We start from the raw sequence: 15,839 nt of genomic DNA on the forward strand, positions 1-15,839 counted from the left end.
TTTCATATGGCTACTAGAAATTTTTAAATTACATTTGTGGCTTGCATTATATTTATATTGGACAGTGCTATTCTTCTAGATTGCTTTACCATACATGTACAGCAAAACAAACCTCCCCATGCCTTAGCCCATCTTAGCTTAGTTGAGGAATAGTGAAGGGGACAGAAACACTTATCACCATTCCAGTATATATCATCCTAAGTTCATCCTTTTCCCTCCCCTTTACCATTCACGGTACTTCTACTTGGGTTGAAATAGTTTCTTCTTTATGGAAGTAGATTTATATATTTACTCACCTCAAAAGTATTTATTGAGTCCCTATCCTATAAAGATCTTGCACTAAGCTTTGGGGATACCAGTCCCTACCTTCACAGGGTTTCCCTTGTAGCTGATTCAGCTACTTGTTTTCAAGTAGCTGTACAGGAACTGCATGTGCCAAAGTAACTGCATGTGGTCCGTGCAACCCTTCTAGTGAGCCTGAGTTGAATGAAAATTTTTTGCTCAGATTTTCAGAGTCATCATTAATTTTGTGTTGTCAACGGATATCACAAATCAGGACGCTTCAATGACATAAATTTGTGCTTCCTTTCCTACTTTTATGGAGTCAGATGCCAGGGCCCTTTTCTGTGGAGTTATGGTTGTCTCTTCCTTATAATTGTCACCACCCAAAGAAGACAACTGTACAGTTGAAAGTACAGTTCGAAATCCCCCTCCCCTGCCTCCTCAAAAAGAGCCTTTCCTCTGGATTTCCTGGCAGTATGTGTGAAGAAGCCTCTGAATTTAGTATTTGATTTTTAAGTAACTTTTAAAATGAAGTATATTCTTCAAACAAACAAGTGTATGCATCATAAGTGTACAGCTACACAAATTTTCTCAGTGGACACACATATACAACCAACACCCAGATTAAGAAGCAAAACATTAGTACTCCCACTAAAGCCCCACTTCCTCTCATTACCCTTGTCCCACCCCTCCACTCTCTTCCTAATGGTACCTACCCACTCTTTGGACTTCTACAATCATAGATTAGTTTGCCTGTTTTTGAACTTTATATAAATGAAGTTGAATAGGAGGTTCTGAACCTCATTGGTGTTAGTTCTTTTGTTCAATATTATAAAGTTTATCTGTTACTTTATATATCAATAGGAAATATAGGTAGCCAAAAAGAAAATAAAGATTTTAACCATTACAGTAAGATGATGTAAAATATTGGTATTTATAATTCTAGCCACTTTTCTATGTATAAAACTTATGTCATTTTTTAAAAATTAGACCATAATGCTGTACTACTTCTTTGCTATTAGCTTTGTACTCATTTTATCCAGATTTACCAATGTGTTCTAAATGTCAGTCTATCTTAAGGAAGCTGCACTGTAAACTGAATTGAAAGGTAATGTAGAAGAGTGAAAATTAATTTTTTAAAAATCAATAACACACATGGCCTTTATGTATTAATAATTCTGACAGATCTATATTTGGGCCATCCTGGTCAGACTTCCAAAAGATTTACAAATGAAGATAGTAAGCAAATGGACCATCGAGTTGCTAGGGAAATCTGATATTGAAGAGCAAATTGGACACATTGCTTCTCAATGAATCGTCTGAGTTTTTTACTCTATTATTTTAAAGCCAGGTATTCTGCTAATGTGCAACAGATTAGAAGCCAGATAATTCTGAGTGGTTTGTTGAAATCTCTGTCAAGTTCTGGCTTACTCTCTAACCCAAGACAACTTTGTAAAATGTTCCTTATTTCTCAGATGAAGAGCCTCAATTCCACATCTGTTTGGGATCATAAGAAATAATACTTACATAACATTTTGGAGTCCTTGAATGAAAAGTTCCTTGGAGTTGCTGACTGTTCTTAAAATTTCCTCAACTAACATTGTGGAAATACATTGTTATGGATATAGTTGCTGAGCTGGGTTATTAACTAGTTTGCAAATCTTGGATAATGGAAAAATCTAAGTTTTGAAATTCTAGTCATTTATTTAAAAAGCTGCCTCTTTACTGACTAAATGTTCACACATGAACTTAACCTGTTATAGTTTGGACTTGTTAAATCTTCATGTTTGGGGTCTTCATCTTTACTCATTTTGGATTTTATCTGTTGGCATATACTAGTGGGTTTCCCTGATTAAGGTCACCTGGAACACTATAATTCTGAGGTTAACTCCATCCTGCAGGGGTGGAAGAAGTAAATGCTCCTATTAGCAAGCAAAGCTTGAATGCATGACCTGAGACTCCTCAGACACTATTGGGTAACCTTGGAGACCCACATTGGATGAAACTTAAAAGGTAGAGAATATACCACAGCTGGTAAAAATGCCAGTCTATGCAGAGATATAGTAGTCACCGGGCATCTCAGAGGTCAAAGGAACATTAGAAGTACTCTAAGCCTACTTTCTTCTTTTTTTTTCAAATGGAGAAAGTGAGGTGTATGGAGGTAACAGAATGAGTTAGTCACAGAGACACGTTAGAAGCTCACTTTGCTGTTTCATCAGCCACCTAGATGCTTGCACTGTTTGGAAGATACAAGGAAAGACAGTGTCTGAGGAGTGATCAGGGCAACCTCCAGACCCTGTTGTACTAGTGCTGTCCCTGCAGCCTTCTCTTTCCTGGGCCAGCTGACATCAGTAAGAAGATAGATTCATTCTTAACCAACTCAGGGTTGGGATGGTGAGATGAATTTGGCATTTTATCTAAACAGCATTGGAAATTTGGTATTCTGCTGGAAAATTAAAATATTTAGTCCAGGAGATTTTCAAAAACACCTTCCTCCAGAATTAGTGAAGATTAGTCGTCATTAAATTTGTGAGTCTTTTTTCTCTCTTGCATGCTCTCTTCTTGTGGTATTCTTTCTGAAACTTGTTCTGATGACCTCTTCACCCTTACTTTCCAAGTTTAATTACATTTCAGTTGTCACAGATATATCAGTTGTTGAATCTTTAATATGCAGAGATGCTGAAGCTTGCCTTCCAAAATTCTTCCGGGGTCAACTCACATTATAGTCTAGGTTCAGGAAATGAGAGTATCTTCAACTCACTGGGGACCATTTTGGCCTTGAGCAGAAATGGGGTCTGAATCATTACCTAAGAGAGCTTTGTAGATTGTCACAGTTGGCAGCCTCAGACTTGAGCTAATCCTGGAAATTCTTCAACTTCCCAGAAAGAAGGTTCCACAAGGTCAAGCTCAGGTCCTCAGAGAGAGCAGATGGAATAGAGTTTGCAACCATTTGCCTTTACAGCTGTACTTAAAAATGACTAAAATTTTATCCTAAAAAAAAAAAAAAAAAGAAAACTTTCAGGAGATACCTATTCTTTTCTCGTTTTACTCTGTATGTAGAAAGAAGAAGAATGCTCTCTAATCTCTGAAAGAAAAGCAAACAAACTTGACTTAGTTCCCATGGTGAATGCAAAGAAGGCTGGGCCAATAGAAACAACTCAATTATTACAAAAATGTGTTTCTTCTGGCGGCTGCTCAGTCAGTCTTTTATATCCAGTCACTGTAATCAGCCCAGCACCCAAAACTCTTTCCAAGGTCATTATGCTGGTTGTGGGGGCTGCTTCTACAAACAAATATTGATTTTACTAAATGTCCTCTCTCTCCACCTCTCTTTGTGGCACATGAAGAGTAGCAAAGCATCATTTAGGAAAAGAAAGTGTAGAAGATCAGAGTGATGAGATATTGCAGGGTTTTTTTTTGTTTTTTGTTTTTTGTTTTTTTGTTTTTTGTTTTTTTAACTCTGGCCTATAGGGCTCAAACCACACAAATTAAAACCTACAAAACCTTTTGTATAATCCAGTTTTAATTAACTTGAAGAAGGCATATTAATGTTATTTCATTAAAATGAAATTCTGTTTAAATGGAAAATCCCCACTACAAGGTACATGGGGACATTGTTCACATGAGTTTGGGGGTCGGAAAGTGAATCCTCTATTTAGAAAAATCAAAGCAAACCCTTTGTCACTGGGTCATCTTATACTGTGGAGGACTTTTCATGGGTTCCATGGAATGTGGGGAGTGCCCCTGGTTGAGGCTGAGGTGTGGCTCAAGGTCTTGTTTGCCAGTTTTTTCCTTTATGGCCCTTGCAATCCTCTGTCTTCCCGCTCCCTGCCTGTCTCGTGTCTCTTTAGTACTTGGCCTTGATACCCAGCACCACCTCTCCCAATTGTCATGTCACACTGACTGATTTGATCCCCACTATTATTTGGGTGGATAGTGGATGACATGAAGCACTCTATCGAAAGACAGGGTTGCTATTTCAAGCTTGCAAGAGGGATGAGCTCAAGGAGTTGGTGAAAAATAGAACCCCTTTTTTTGAACTCTCACTTCATCCCTTGTCTAAGAGCTGAAGAACCCGATAATCTAAACACCTCCTCTGAGGAGGGCTGTGAAACTCACAGGTGAAGAAACTTGTCTGAACTAGTTACGGCCATTTACAAGGGGTCTCTCCATCTCTACTCAGGCACTTTTCCCTCCAGCCCACTGCCCTGATTCTGTGGACCTGTTGATTACAACACAGCCCACAGCGAGGAAATCCTGCCCTGTCAGCAGATCAGCTTTACAAGCTGACATAGGACATGTGCACATTGGGAGTCAGGAGAATGGCTGAGTTTTAGTTCCAGTTCTGCCTCTGCTTTGTTGGCTTCAGCGAGTCACTTCTCCTTCCTTTGTCTATTTCCCCATTGGCAAGGAGAAGATAATGAACCCTTCCACCTATCAGGCTCACTTGAGTGCTATAAAGAATAATGAGGTGATATTTGTAAAGTGCTTTGAGCTGCTGGGAAAGAGGAGGGGGTGAGCTCAGCAGAACGCATTATTAGCTGGAAGCACTTATCAATTGAGCTGTTTAACAATAGTGGGGAGTAAGAATACTCAGAAATGAATTCCAGGAACTAGCCCTGCTTTGAATGTAGGAGGAGGATTAGTGGGGACCTAATAGGTATTCCACTTCTCCAATTTCTTTAGTGTACCATCAAACTAGGAAAGGTAATTACATTCTTCTATGTTGGATTCAGCCTGGAGTTTCAATTGGGATGTCAAAGTGTGCTTGTCTTCTATTCTCATACTGAGGCTGTTATGTTGTGATTGTTAAAGCCTTGGGCATCTTCTATCCCCTGGGGGAATTTCACTTAGGAGCTATACAAAGTAATTTCTATGCAGAGACTGGGCTGCTGTTTATAAGGTTGATTAGTGGAGCTTCTAAGTCTGAAGCGCCTGGGGAGCAATTTGGATGAAGCAGGGAAATAAAAGGCCAGGTCTTTATCATGGTCGATCTTTTTTATTATGCCGCTCCATGGGAATTTTCTCAGTAACTCAGATGTACGTACAGTGTGAAATGTGGGACTTGATGGCCATTTTGGCATCCTCATTCAGGTGGAAAAGGAGGCCTAGCCCCAGGTAAAGGTGAATTCTCAAGTCACTCAATATATTTAGAACTTTCTTTTAATTCCCCTTCCTCTTTCAGAAGGTTAGATGGGAGATGCTCATGGGGCCTGACGTGTGGGGATGTTTCCAAATGATCTTTCCGATGAGGGGTCTGTTTCCCCAAACCTGTGCTCCACTGTCTCCAGACCTTAGCCCTCAGTGCAGGTTGCTGTCCTTTTCAGGGCCAAGCAGGAAGGGTGGAAAATCAGAACTGGAGAACTGTTTTTAGCTAGTGTCGCTCCCTGGGCTGACTGGACCGTAAGACAGGAACAATGTGGTTCCCTCTTAAGAAGCAGGAGACTCCTCAGGGTATAGAGAGGTCAAGACGTCATTTGAAATGATAATTTTCCTGATCAAAGTTATATTAAGGAAATTGCACTGATTACATCTTTGTCCCCTGAAGTTTATGAGCCTTTTTGTAATCACTGCTTCCGCAAACCAGTCCCCCTCTTCACCCATTCTCCAGGCCTCCATCTGCAGAGGCTGTCAGACTTTCTCTTCCTAGCAGGACAAGTTCACCAGCAGGCCAGGGGTTCCTGTACTCTTCCTGCTCTGAAACGAGTTGTGAGTCTCCAATGACCATCCTCCAGTGTGGTACAGCTACATGCAAGGAGCCCACAGGCGTCCCATTCCTGTGCCTAAGATGCATGCACCCCAGGAACCCTCCTTGGTCCTGCTGTGCCAGGGGAGCCCATGATCAATGCCTGCACCTCTTCAGGGGCTGACAGATCTCTGAGACCAACTCAGGGTTCCTTCCTGAGTCTGCCACCAACTCATGTTTGAATTTTCCTCAGCAAATTGCTTCTCTGCCCTGAGATGCTGTAAAATAATATAAGATTAACTTGGCAGGATTCTCTGACCTTTTTCAAAGACCCAGATTTCTTGTTTATTGTAGTATGAATGTCTTCAATCTTCTAAAAGCACTTGGAATCCTCTCTTCATTTCCCTCTCCCCGGGTATCTGTTTACCCCAGACATGCCTCCCCCTGTGGGTTCTCTGGCTCCTGTCCTTTCCTTCACCTCTGCCAGGACCAAGTCCAGCCCTGTGCTAACCTTCCTGGGTCAAGCCAGCAAAGAAGGCTGTGGAAGCCCACAGGTCCCTGCTGCTGCCCACTGTTGTGGTTTCCCCTGTGGCCACAGCTGCTGCCCCACACCCCTGTGCCTGCTCTGTTTTCTCAGTGAGCCTCAGCACCAGTGTCCCAGTGAGCTGCTGGGAACAGAGATCTGTCCCCTGCACTGGCCTCGGCTCCCCACCCCAGAACACCCAAGTGTCAATGGGAAACAGCAAGATCTGTCAGCATTGCCCTTTTCTTCGGGGCTTTGAGGGCCACATTCTCCACGGCCATCTGTTCCCTTTCACCTCTCTGGACAATGTTGCTTTTTGAAGCCAGCGATTCTTCCTCTTTATCCCTCTCCCGCCTCCCTTCTTCTGTGTGCCCACCCTTTCTCCTCTCATCTCTCTCCTTTTCCAATCCTATGAAATTAGCTCTCCCTAAGAAAAAGTCTGCCCTTCCCCCAGAGAAAACAATTTTGCAATCATATGTTTTTTTTTTTTTTTAATTTAAAAATTTTTTAAAAGTGACGGCTTGCTACTTTTAAAGTTTGTGATTCTTTTGAGAGGGATGGAAGGGGGCAGAATAGAAAAACTTTCCAGTCATGAAAAAAGAAAATACAGAATAATAACAAGTTTAGGTTCTTGCTGGCAGGCACTTGCCTGTTTAAATAGGGAACTCCCTTTCCTTCTCTTTATCAGTTTAACGAAAGTTTTACACCCTCGAGTTACTTCCACTATTTTATTATTATTTTATTGTTGCTACTATGTCATTGTTGTTATGCTGTTTTTAATTTAGAGCTAGGGCTGCCAGGGAGCCTTTCGTCTTAAACAGAGCCACAGACAGCTTCAGAGGTACCCAGATTCAGGCAGTGAGTCTATGGGTTCCTCCAAGTGAACCAATAGAACAGACTGAAGGGGTGGACATGAAGGGGTGTTTGTCCCATTACTGACCAGTGATTTAAGTGCATGACCTTGGGTACATCACTTTTCTAAGGACCAATGATAGAATCTTTTATTTCAAAAAATAATAAACATGGGATTCTTCTGTGTATACCGTTACTTTGTTTCATAAATGTGGGCCTATGATAATGTCATGAAAACTTTATGGGCCATCCTTGGTTTAAGGATTTTTTAATAATCCTTGGTTAGAGTCTAATTCATTTGCTAGTGTGGGAAGTGTTCAGAGCAAGAATCCCAGTCACTGCTGCTTGTCAGAGTCCTGGGTAAGGCTGGCACAGGGGCCCTGTGCAAGGTTTTGAATCCTGGCTCTTCTACTTGCTAGTTGTACAATGGAGGTAAAGTTTTGTCATCTATAAAATGGGAGCAATAATGGTATCTGCTTCATTTTGTTGTTGTGATGATTAAGAGCTTTTTATAGTAGATGCTTATAGATATTAGTTATGATTTTTTTTCCCTCTTCCCACCCCAGAAGCATAGAACATGAAAACATGGGCTTTCTTCAGGGTTCTTCTTAACTCTTGTGTTTAACTTCCCCTATTTTATTTTTTTCACTGTAGAGTTAACACTGATAAAAAAAAAAATCATGTAAATATCAATAGAATTATGGTGATGATTAACAAAGCAATTCTACTTTAAAATGCCATAAAATATAGAAATGTCCTAAGATATATAATTGTACATTTCTGTTAAAGAAGGTAAACCAGATGTGTAAATTATAATCATAGAAAGACAGCCAGTCATGGCTTTGGCAACTGGGGTTATTTTACATATTTTCAGTTGGAGAAAACCTGGAGATTTCTTTTTCTTTGGTATCAGTTGCTAGAAGCCTATCATATGACTAAGAGTTTCCTAGCAATAAGGAGAGAACATTATCAAAATATACTTTTCTAGGATGGCACAGATGACTCTGAAAAAGAAATTGCATATTAAAATTTAATAAGGAAGACAAGTAGAGTGTCTAGAAAATGGGGTGGGGGTGAGGTTCCACAAGTTTTCCCTCCCACAGGGGAAGACAAATATTCACTCTTGTAATACTTTCTAAATAACTGAAAGAATCATTGAAAACAGAAATAATGAGCTAGATTGTGGTGTTCAAATCCTGGCTCTGCCATTTGCCAAGTAAAATTGGTCTCATAATGGTACCTTCCTCATAGAGATAATGTAAGTGAAGCACTTAACCTAGCACCTGGAACACACTAATTATCCTAAAATGTTACCTCACAAGTCTTGACTGTTGCATGTTACATCAACTGACATTTGAGATGTGGGATACGTGACACAAGATGGTGGTCTTGATTACTCTGCTAATATTGGTCATTTTTAGTAAACCTGTTTCTGGATATTTCTTTCCTATTTCTGGATAAATAGTGGCTGTCAAGGAAGAAGGAAATTGCTTTGCTTAAGAATTCATATTTTGCAGATGTGTTCTGACTATCCACTGCTCACCAAAACCAGTTCCCCCCAGTTAAAATAACCCCACTAGCATCAGCACATTTTCTCATTATTTTCCCTTTCCCTTTATGAGGCAGCTGCCTGAAAATACTTGACTGGATCCCTGAGGATTGGGACACCCCTGTGAAGGGCACTTGAGGAATATAAAGGATGGTCATCTCTGTTGCCCACCTGCCCCCGCTCCCAACAATGCACACTCTAGAAATCTGCATGTTGCTAGAACCTTGCAACCTCTGTTCTGGAGGTCACTGTGATTGTCTATCAAAAATGGAATTTTTTCCTCCTCCTATGGCCTCCATTTGTTGTGAGCCTTATGTTGGCTGGGTGGCCACAGGGACATCCCTAACCTGTATGATCCCTCTCACATGTGTGCGCACATGTGGGGGCACATACCTCCCAAAAGGAGAAGTGCCCCAGCTTCTTCTGGTCTTGACTCAGGAAGCCCAGTTCCAGATGTAGAGGAAATATAAGCAGCACTGAGGGAACTCAGCAGTCAAGGCAAATTCACCAGTGTGGGAAAATGAAATCCCTTTGGGTTCTCATCTAAAACTCAGGAGTTAGGGAACTGAGATCCCCTCCACCACACTTCTTCCCCTCACTCTCTTCTGAGAGCCTTCAGGGGCAGCAAGCATGTGTGACGCCAGCATTCCATTCCCTCCCACGCATGAATATACCCTGATTCCTATCAGGATCCTCTGCTTCCCCAAGGGGCAAGGGGCAATGGAGCCGGGTGGGAGAAAAGCATAACAATAAATCTTCACGCTCTGGGCAAGGTGATAATTAAAAGCATTCTCCACAATGATGTGCTTTCTGATGCCAGAAAGGAAGCACAGGGACCGTGGAAAGTCCTGGAAGGCCTGGGCTCAGGCCCCAGCTCTGCCTCCAGTGAAATAGATTTCAGTGATCAAGTCACTTCTGTATGAAATGGAGGTAATGATTGTGCCAATGTCCTGAGATCAAAGGAAAGAAACACTTCAGCTGATTTCATCAGCTGCACTTATGTCCTCTGCGTTTTCAAAGCACCTCAGGGCGGCTGTCTCCTGTCCCCCTTGATTCTCCTGACTCCCTGAGAGGCACTCTGCTTCTGTCTCACCAAGGAGACAAGAGTTGCTGGAACGCTGAAAGATGATGTCTTAAAGAACTGCAGGTCAGGGAGCATGACTGAGGAGGGATTTTATGAGGGTCTCTGAGTGACCAGGCACCAGCCCTGGCCTGTTTCATACCTCAGGCTGTCAGTTGCCCCTCCTCCACCACGACTTTCTAAATTAATGTTTTGGGTGACTTCTCTGACAACAGCTCCGGTCAGATGAATTATGGCCATTCTAAAGAGCACTTACCTCTCCTCTCTGTATTCCCCTTGGGAGTGGATTGGGGAAAAAAGGCAGCAAACTGGAGTCTTAAACACTGAGCCAAAGGACATTCTCCAGAATGATGCCTTCAAAATGAAAAGGAGACAGAGTCATATCACAAGATACAAGGTAGAGGTTTGCTAATGCAAATGTGTCCTCAAGAAGCTGCACAGTGGGAAACCTGTAATCCCAGTGGTTGGGGAGGAGGCTGAGGCAGGAGGATCTTGAGTTCAAAGCCAGCCTCAGCAAAAGCAAGGCGCTAAGCAATTCAGTGAGATTCTATCTCTAAATAAAATACAAATTAGGGCTGGGGATGTGACTCAGTGACCAAGTGCCCCTGAGTTTAATCCCCAGTACAAAAATAAAAAATAAAGGTACATGCACTGTCCATGGGGACCGAGGAGACTACAATTACAAGCAAAACAGCAAATGTCTCACACATGATTTGAGCATCGTCTTGGAGAGCTTTTCAAAAATAGAGACTCCTGGGCAGCACTTGGGAGATGCTGATTCATTAAGTTTGGGCTGCGACCCAGAATTCAGCATTGTTTTAAAGTGAGTGAGGTGATTCCGTTGCACAGAAACAATGCCCTAATAATTTCTCCAGAAATCACTCCAATGTCCTAATTTTATATCCGTGATCATCTCTTAGGGTAGGCTAAACTAAATTTTCACACTAATTTTTTAGGGGGTAGGGTCCAGGGGAAAGAATTCAAACCTACAGAAAAATTCAAAAGAAAAGTACAGTGAACTCCCTACATACCCTTTACCTAGGTTGTTAACATTTTGTCACATTCATTTTATCTCTTTTGCATCTTATCAATTTATTTTTGTAATACTTGCAGGGCCATTTTGAGAATGTTATAGATATCGTGCTACTCCATCTCCAAATATTTCAGCATTTGTCTCCCAAGAAAAACAATTTATCTTACATAACCACAATGTAATTACCTCACCCAGGAAAGTAGCATTGATACAATGCTATTATCTAATATAACAGCATGGTTCACTCTTTGCCAAGTGTCCCAATAATGTCCTTATGGCTTTTTTTGTTTGTTTGTTTTTGTACTGGGGCCGGAATCCAGGGGCACTTTACCACTGTGCTAGGTTCCTAGCCCTTTTTGTTTCTTATTTGGAGACAGCATCTTGCTAAGTTACTAAAGCCAGCTAGCCTTGAACTTGCAGTCCTCCTACATCAGCCTTCCAAGTTGCTGGTATTACAGGTGTGTGCCACTGTACCCCTCTTATGACATTTTTTTCCCAGGATTAGAGATTTCATTAAGTTGAAAAGTTTTGTGTTAATTTTTTTAAGCTACTGATGTTTTCACAAAAATATTTTTCTTTTAGAATGTATGTCCTGATAAATAACAGTATTCTCTTCTGTCCTTAACTGCTTTCATAGAGCCAATAATCCAGCGTGGACCTGAAGCAGGAGCAGTCTCATCCAGGCCTAAGTCCATATCAGCTAAGGCACCAGCAAGGAACCAACTCTCAGTCCTGGGTTTTCCTTGTGAGCTGACTTCCCAAAAGAAAATCACATGTGTCCCCTGGCTTTTTAGTCAAGTGCACTGTCATCTGACTTTCTCATTGTCTAATCCAGGTCCTTGGTTATGTAAAGCTACCAAATATTACTTCACTATAGTTTTAAGTCAGTTAAATGATATAGTTTCAGTTAAGTGATATAGTTATCAGGAAGAATAACTGATAAAGGATATGTCTTTTTAAAAATTTTTTACCCTTCCTCTCTCTCTACAAAGTCAGCTGACTGAAGGCACACATTGGAGGGTGATCCTCCCCCCACCTCTGTCCCCAGCCATGAGGGCTATAAACAATTTAAGATCAGAGCAAGCAGCTGTGTTCCTTCTGTGTCGGCCAGTGTCACCTGAAATAAATATCAGATAGTCAAAAATGAGATGATGACCATGTATAATATTTAAGATTTATTAGAATCCAGCTCTGGTATCCTCCTGCTGCCTGGGATTCCAATATGGGAGCAGAAAAACAAAGGTCATGCCAAGACAGCTGATAAGTGCAATTTGAAGAATTCACAGCAAGCAGATAGAATCCATTGTGGAAAAAAAATTTTCATGTAAGCATCTTTCTGATCTTTCTGTCTTGTCCTGTACCACCCTCCCCTTCCCCACCGCCCCAAGTTCTGGGTCTCAAACCCAAGGCCTTGCATGATACTAGACAAGTGCTCTATCAGTGAGCTACATATCCCAGCCCATTTTATTTTGTTTTGTTTGGAGATAGGGTCTCACTTAGTTGATGCAGCTGGCCTTAAACTTTTGATCCTCCTGCCTCAGCTTCCCACATAACTGGGATTACAAGCATGCGCCCCATACTTGGCTCTGACTTTATCTTGAATGAAACCAAAATTCAAAAAGAAAATGCCTCAGGTTTTTAAAAATGGTCTGTTTTTGTTTTCTTTGCTTTATTTTGCTTGCATTTACCTAAGGGCAGCATGTTTTTCTCTAATAAGTGAATTCACTTTTAATTAGAAAGTTTGTTTCAAAGGGTCAGGAGACTTAGGTCCAGGTCATCATTCAGGATTTCCCCCCTTAAATAGAAGACAGCAGGAAGATGGTTGAACTATTGGAGAAGAGGTTCAGGGACATGACCTCCTAGGGGATATCAGGAACTGAGCAGATGAGAGGAGATGGTGTCTGTTTGAACACCAGTTCTGATCTTTCTAGTTTGCCAGTGTTCCCCAGTTATCTTTGAGGACCTTGATGATTGTCACTCCAAACACAGCAGAGAAGCCCTATGCAGTATTCCCTTCAGAACTGTTTGGTTGTCACATGGGATGCTTTTCATACTGAGCTTTTTCTCAGAGATTGAACATCCTCACCCAGATTCTGGGTTGTTTTCTACATGGTGTCCCTGGAATGTGACCATATATCTTGGTTATAGTTCCAATTTACCTGTTATCCCAATATAATCATTAAAATGTCCCCATTCCATTTTCAAAAGTGACCTGGTTAGATGACCACTCAAGACTATGGAAACGAAATACTTTCTCCCCACACAAAAGCCAGTGTCATCGTTTGAGTGATTTGTGCTGGCATGTACCAGCCTTTATCCTAGAGATTACCTCGCCCCTGCTCCTGCTGCACCTTCTGCTACAGAGGATTAATCCCTACCTAAATCTTGCATTCCAGAGGTGCTGACTGCCCTGCCTTTCTGTTCTCTGCTTCACATTTCTTTCTTTCCCCAGCAATGAGTTTTATTGAGACTTCAGTCAGCCGAGGTATGTAGTGCAGGCAAAAGCTGAACTGCATTTGTCCCTTTCACCTCCAACCAAGAGACATTGCAAATGAAATGTTCTGCTTTACCAAAGTGAAGCAACTTTATTTATTAGCCAACTAAATGCCTTCCTCATGGGTATATGGTATTGGATGAGGCAGTTGTTACATGGTTTTATGTCTCAGATCCTTTATTTGTAAATCTGAAAGAAAACTAACAACTTTAAAGTATTTTGAGAAACTCAGAGCTCAGGAGAATATAAATAACAAAAACTCTTTCTCAACTAAAATGGTAGCACAGATACTGCGGTTACTTACTTGATAGGTAGCGTGTGGTCCTGGGGCCATTGCAGCTGATGGGTTTTTTCCAGTGCTCTATTTATAGAGCTAGGTCAAAAATATCACTTCCGTTGGAACTTGACCTACAGACCATTGTCAGTTTTAGAGACCCAAGGAAGTAGACTGCACACTAAATACAGCTGGTTCACAGGTTCAGTTAGTGAACTACAAGCCCCCAAGGAAATTAATTATGCTGGAGAATAGATGTCTGAGCCTATCCCAATTCTTTTATTTGATACCTTTGCCCTGTGGCCTCATGGAGCTTGTAGGTCACCTTGAATCCTTGTTCTAGAAATAGCCTAGCCTAGGCAGTCTCTCTCCCTCCTTTATAACACATTTTTCCTCTTCCATTGTGGTTGCTGAAATTCTGTCATTTTGCATTGAATAGAACAAGACCCACAGGGATAGCTTAGACTACTTGGAGATTTGGGGAAATACAAATCTAAATGTTTCCTCTAGTTCATCTTTCTATTGGGGTAATCAAGATTCTCAATCACTTCCCCAGTTCCAAGGGATGCCCCAATGAAAAGCTTAGGCTGAAGTTCAGCAACTGCCCTGGACCTGGTTTTAAACAGGAGAAACTGAATTTAATAGATGATAATCCCCTCCTGATCCCTACTCTAGGACTTAGACTCCCACCCTAAAGCTTTGTTTTTGTGAAGTTGCATCGCTGAAACTTGGCCACTAGCCAGTTCATATTTACCCATCATAAGGTTTTAATAGGTAGAATAGACAAAGAAAATTCCTAGTCTGGAGAGAAATCTGCTGTCAGAACAAGGGGCACACTTTTGTATGGTATGTATCCATAAATGGGTGTTGGCTGGGTAGGACATAGCAATTCAAAGACAACGTGTGGAGTATTGCATTCTCAGACTTCCTGGGGTCCTAAATGAGAAACTAACTTTTTGTCAGTAGAGTACTATAGACAAAATTTTTAATTCAGACAGGAACATTTGAGTTTGAACAACAACTTCTTTTCATGGATGAGGAAACTGAGGCTAAGAGAGGTGATATAACTGGTCATTACTGAGGCCTACTCTGATGTTCTTTGTATGCTGCTCCCTTCTCCCACCTGATCTTAGTCAGAAATAGAACTGTGGGGCCCTGCCTGCTAGTCAGCAGCTCTCATGCATTACATAGAACAGGCTTCAGAATGTGAGGACAGAGATAAGAAAGAGAATGTCAGTTTCAGTGGTAACATACCACCCCTTCCCTGGACTTACTTCAGTCCTGAAAACATTTTTAAGTATGATCAACCCCCTCTTTAAAAAAAAAAAAAAAAAAAAAAAAAAAAAAAAATTCCTCCTTAGTTTCAATAAGTTGCCTTTCATCCAAGGGAAAGGAAGGACCAAATATCCAGAATATTCAGTCCTCTAAGGCCACGAACTTTTCCTTCCCCTCTGTTCCTATTCTGGGAGTCACTGCTTTGTTTTTCTTCACTTTTTTTTTTTTTAAACTTGGAGAAGTCTATCCTTTTAAAGTTGACCCTTCTGCTACAGGGCAAACACTTTTCTGTTATGCATTAGAGATTCAGTCTGACCTACCAGAAATGCTTAGGAGAGGAGTCATAAATTGAAATGTTTTCAGAGGAGTTTTCTCATTACAGGCTCCTCAACAGGCCCCTTCTGAATACTGACACAGGTTGGTACCAGAGGCCCATTACCTTTTTGAAAGTTAAAGCTACATAACAACCTAGTTATCCTCCTCTGGTCTGATTGCACCAGGGCTACACCCTGTGTGTATAGAGAGGGAGACAGCTCCTTGCCTTGTGAGAAATTTGTCTTCATAACTAACTCCTACTCCAAAGGAGTAAGGAATAGAATCCAAAAGATAGTAGGCATGAAAGATAATCCAGAAACTGAATCCATGTTTTAACCACTTCATTACTAAGTTTTACTATCTTTTCTAATGATTAGCAGGATAAAAAATGGAGAATATGGTGATTAAGCTTTTCTTCTTAGACTTTCATCTTCCGTGTTTGATCATCATTGCTCCTGTCATTTATCCGTATCAA

General features: G+C 41.2%; 1 protein-coding gene and 1 long non-coding RNA gene across 5 annotated transcripts in view; one reads left to right on the top strand and one right to left on the bottom strand.

The window, feature by feature from the left end:
- Rad51b (RAD51 paralog B) overlaps window positions 1–15,839 on the top strand; it is a 634,368-nt gene that overhangs the window by 562,763 nt on the left and 55,766 nt on the right. The gene's annotated exons all lie outside the window — the stretch shown is intronic.
- On the bottom strand, window positions 1,020–13,884 carry LOC124976164 (uncharacterized). Its single transcript, XR_007107003.1, has 3 exons — window positions 13,805–13,884; window positions 10,230–10,327; window positions 1,020–3,273 (listed from the first exon to the last, which is right to left on the bottom strand). It is a non-coding gene; the product is annotated as an uncharacterized LOC124976164 (long non-coding RNA).

The sequence above is a fragment of the Sciurus carolinensis genome, chromosome 2, assembly GCF_902686445.1.
Source record: "Sciurus carolinensis chromosome 2, mSciCar1.2, whole genome shotgun sequence".
Lineage (NCBI taxonomy): Eukaryota > Metazoa > Chordata > Mammalia > Rodentia > Sciuridae > Sciurus > Sciurus carolinensis.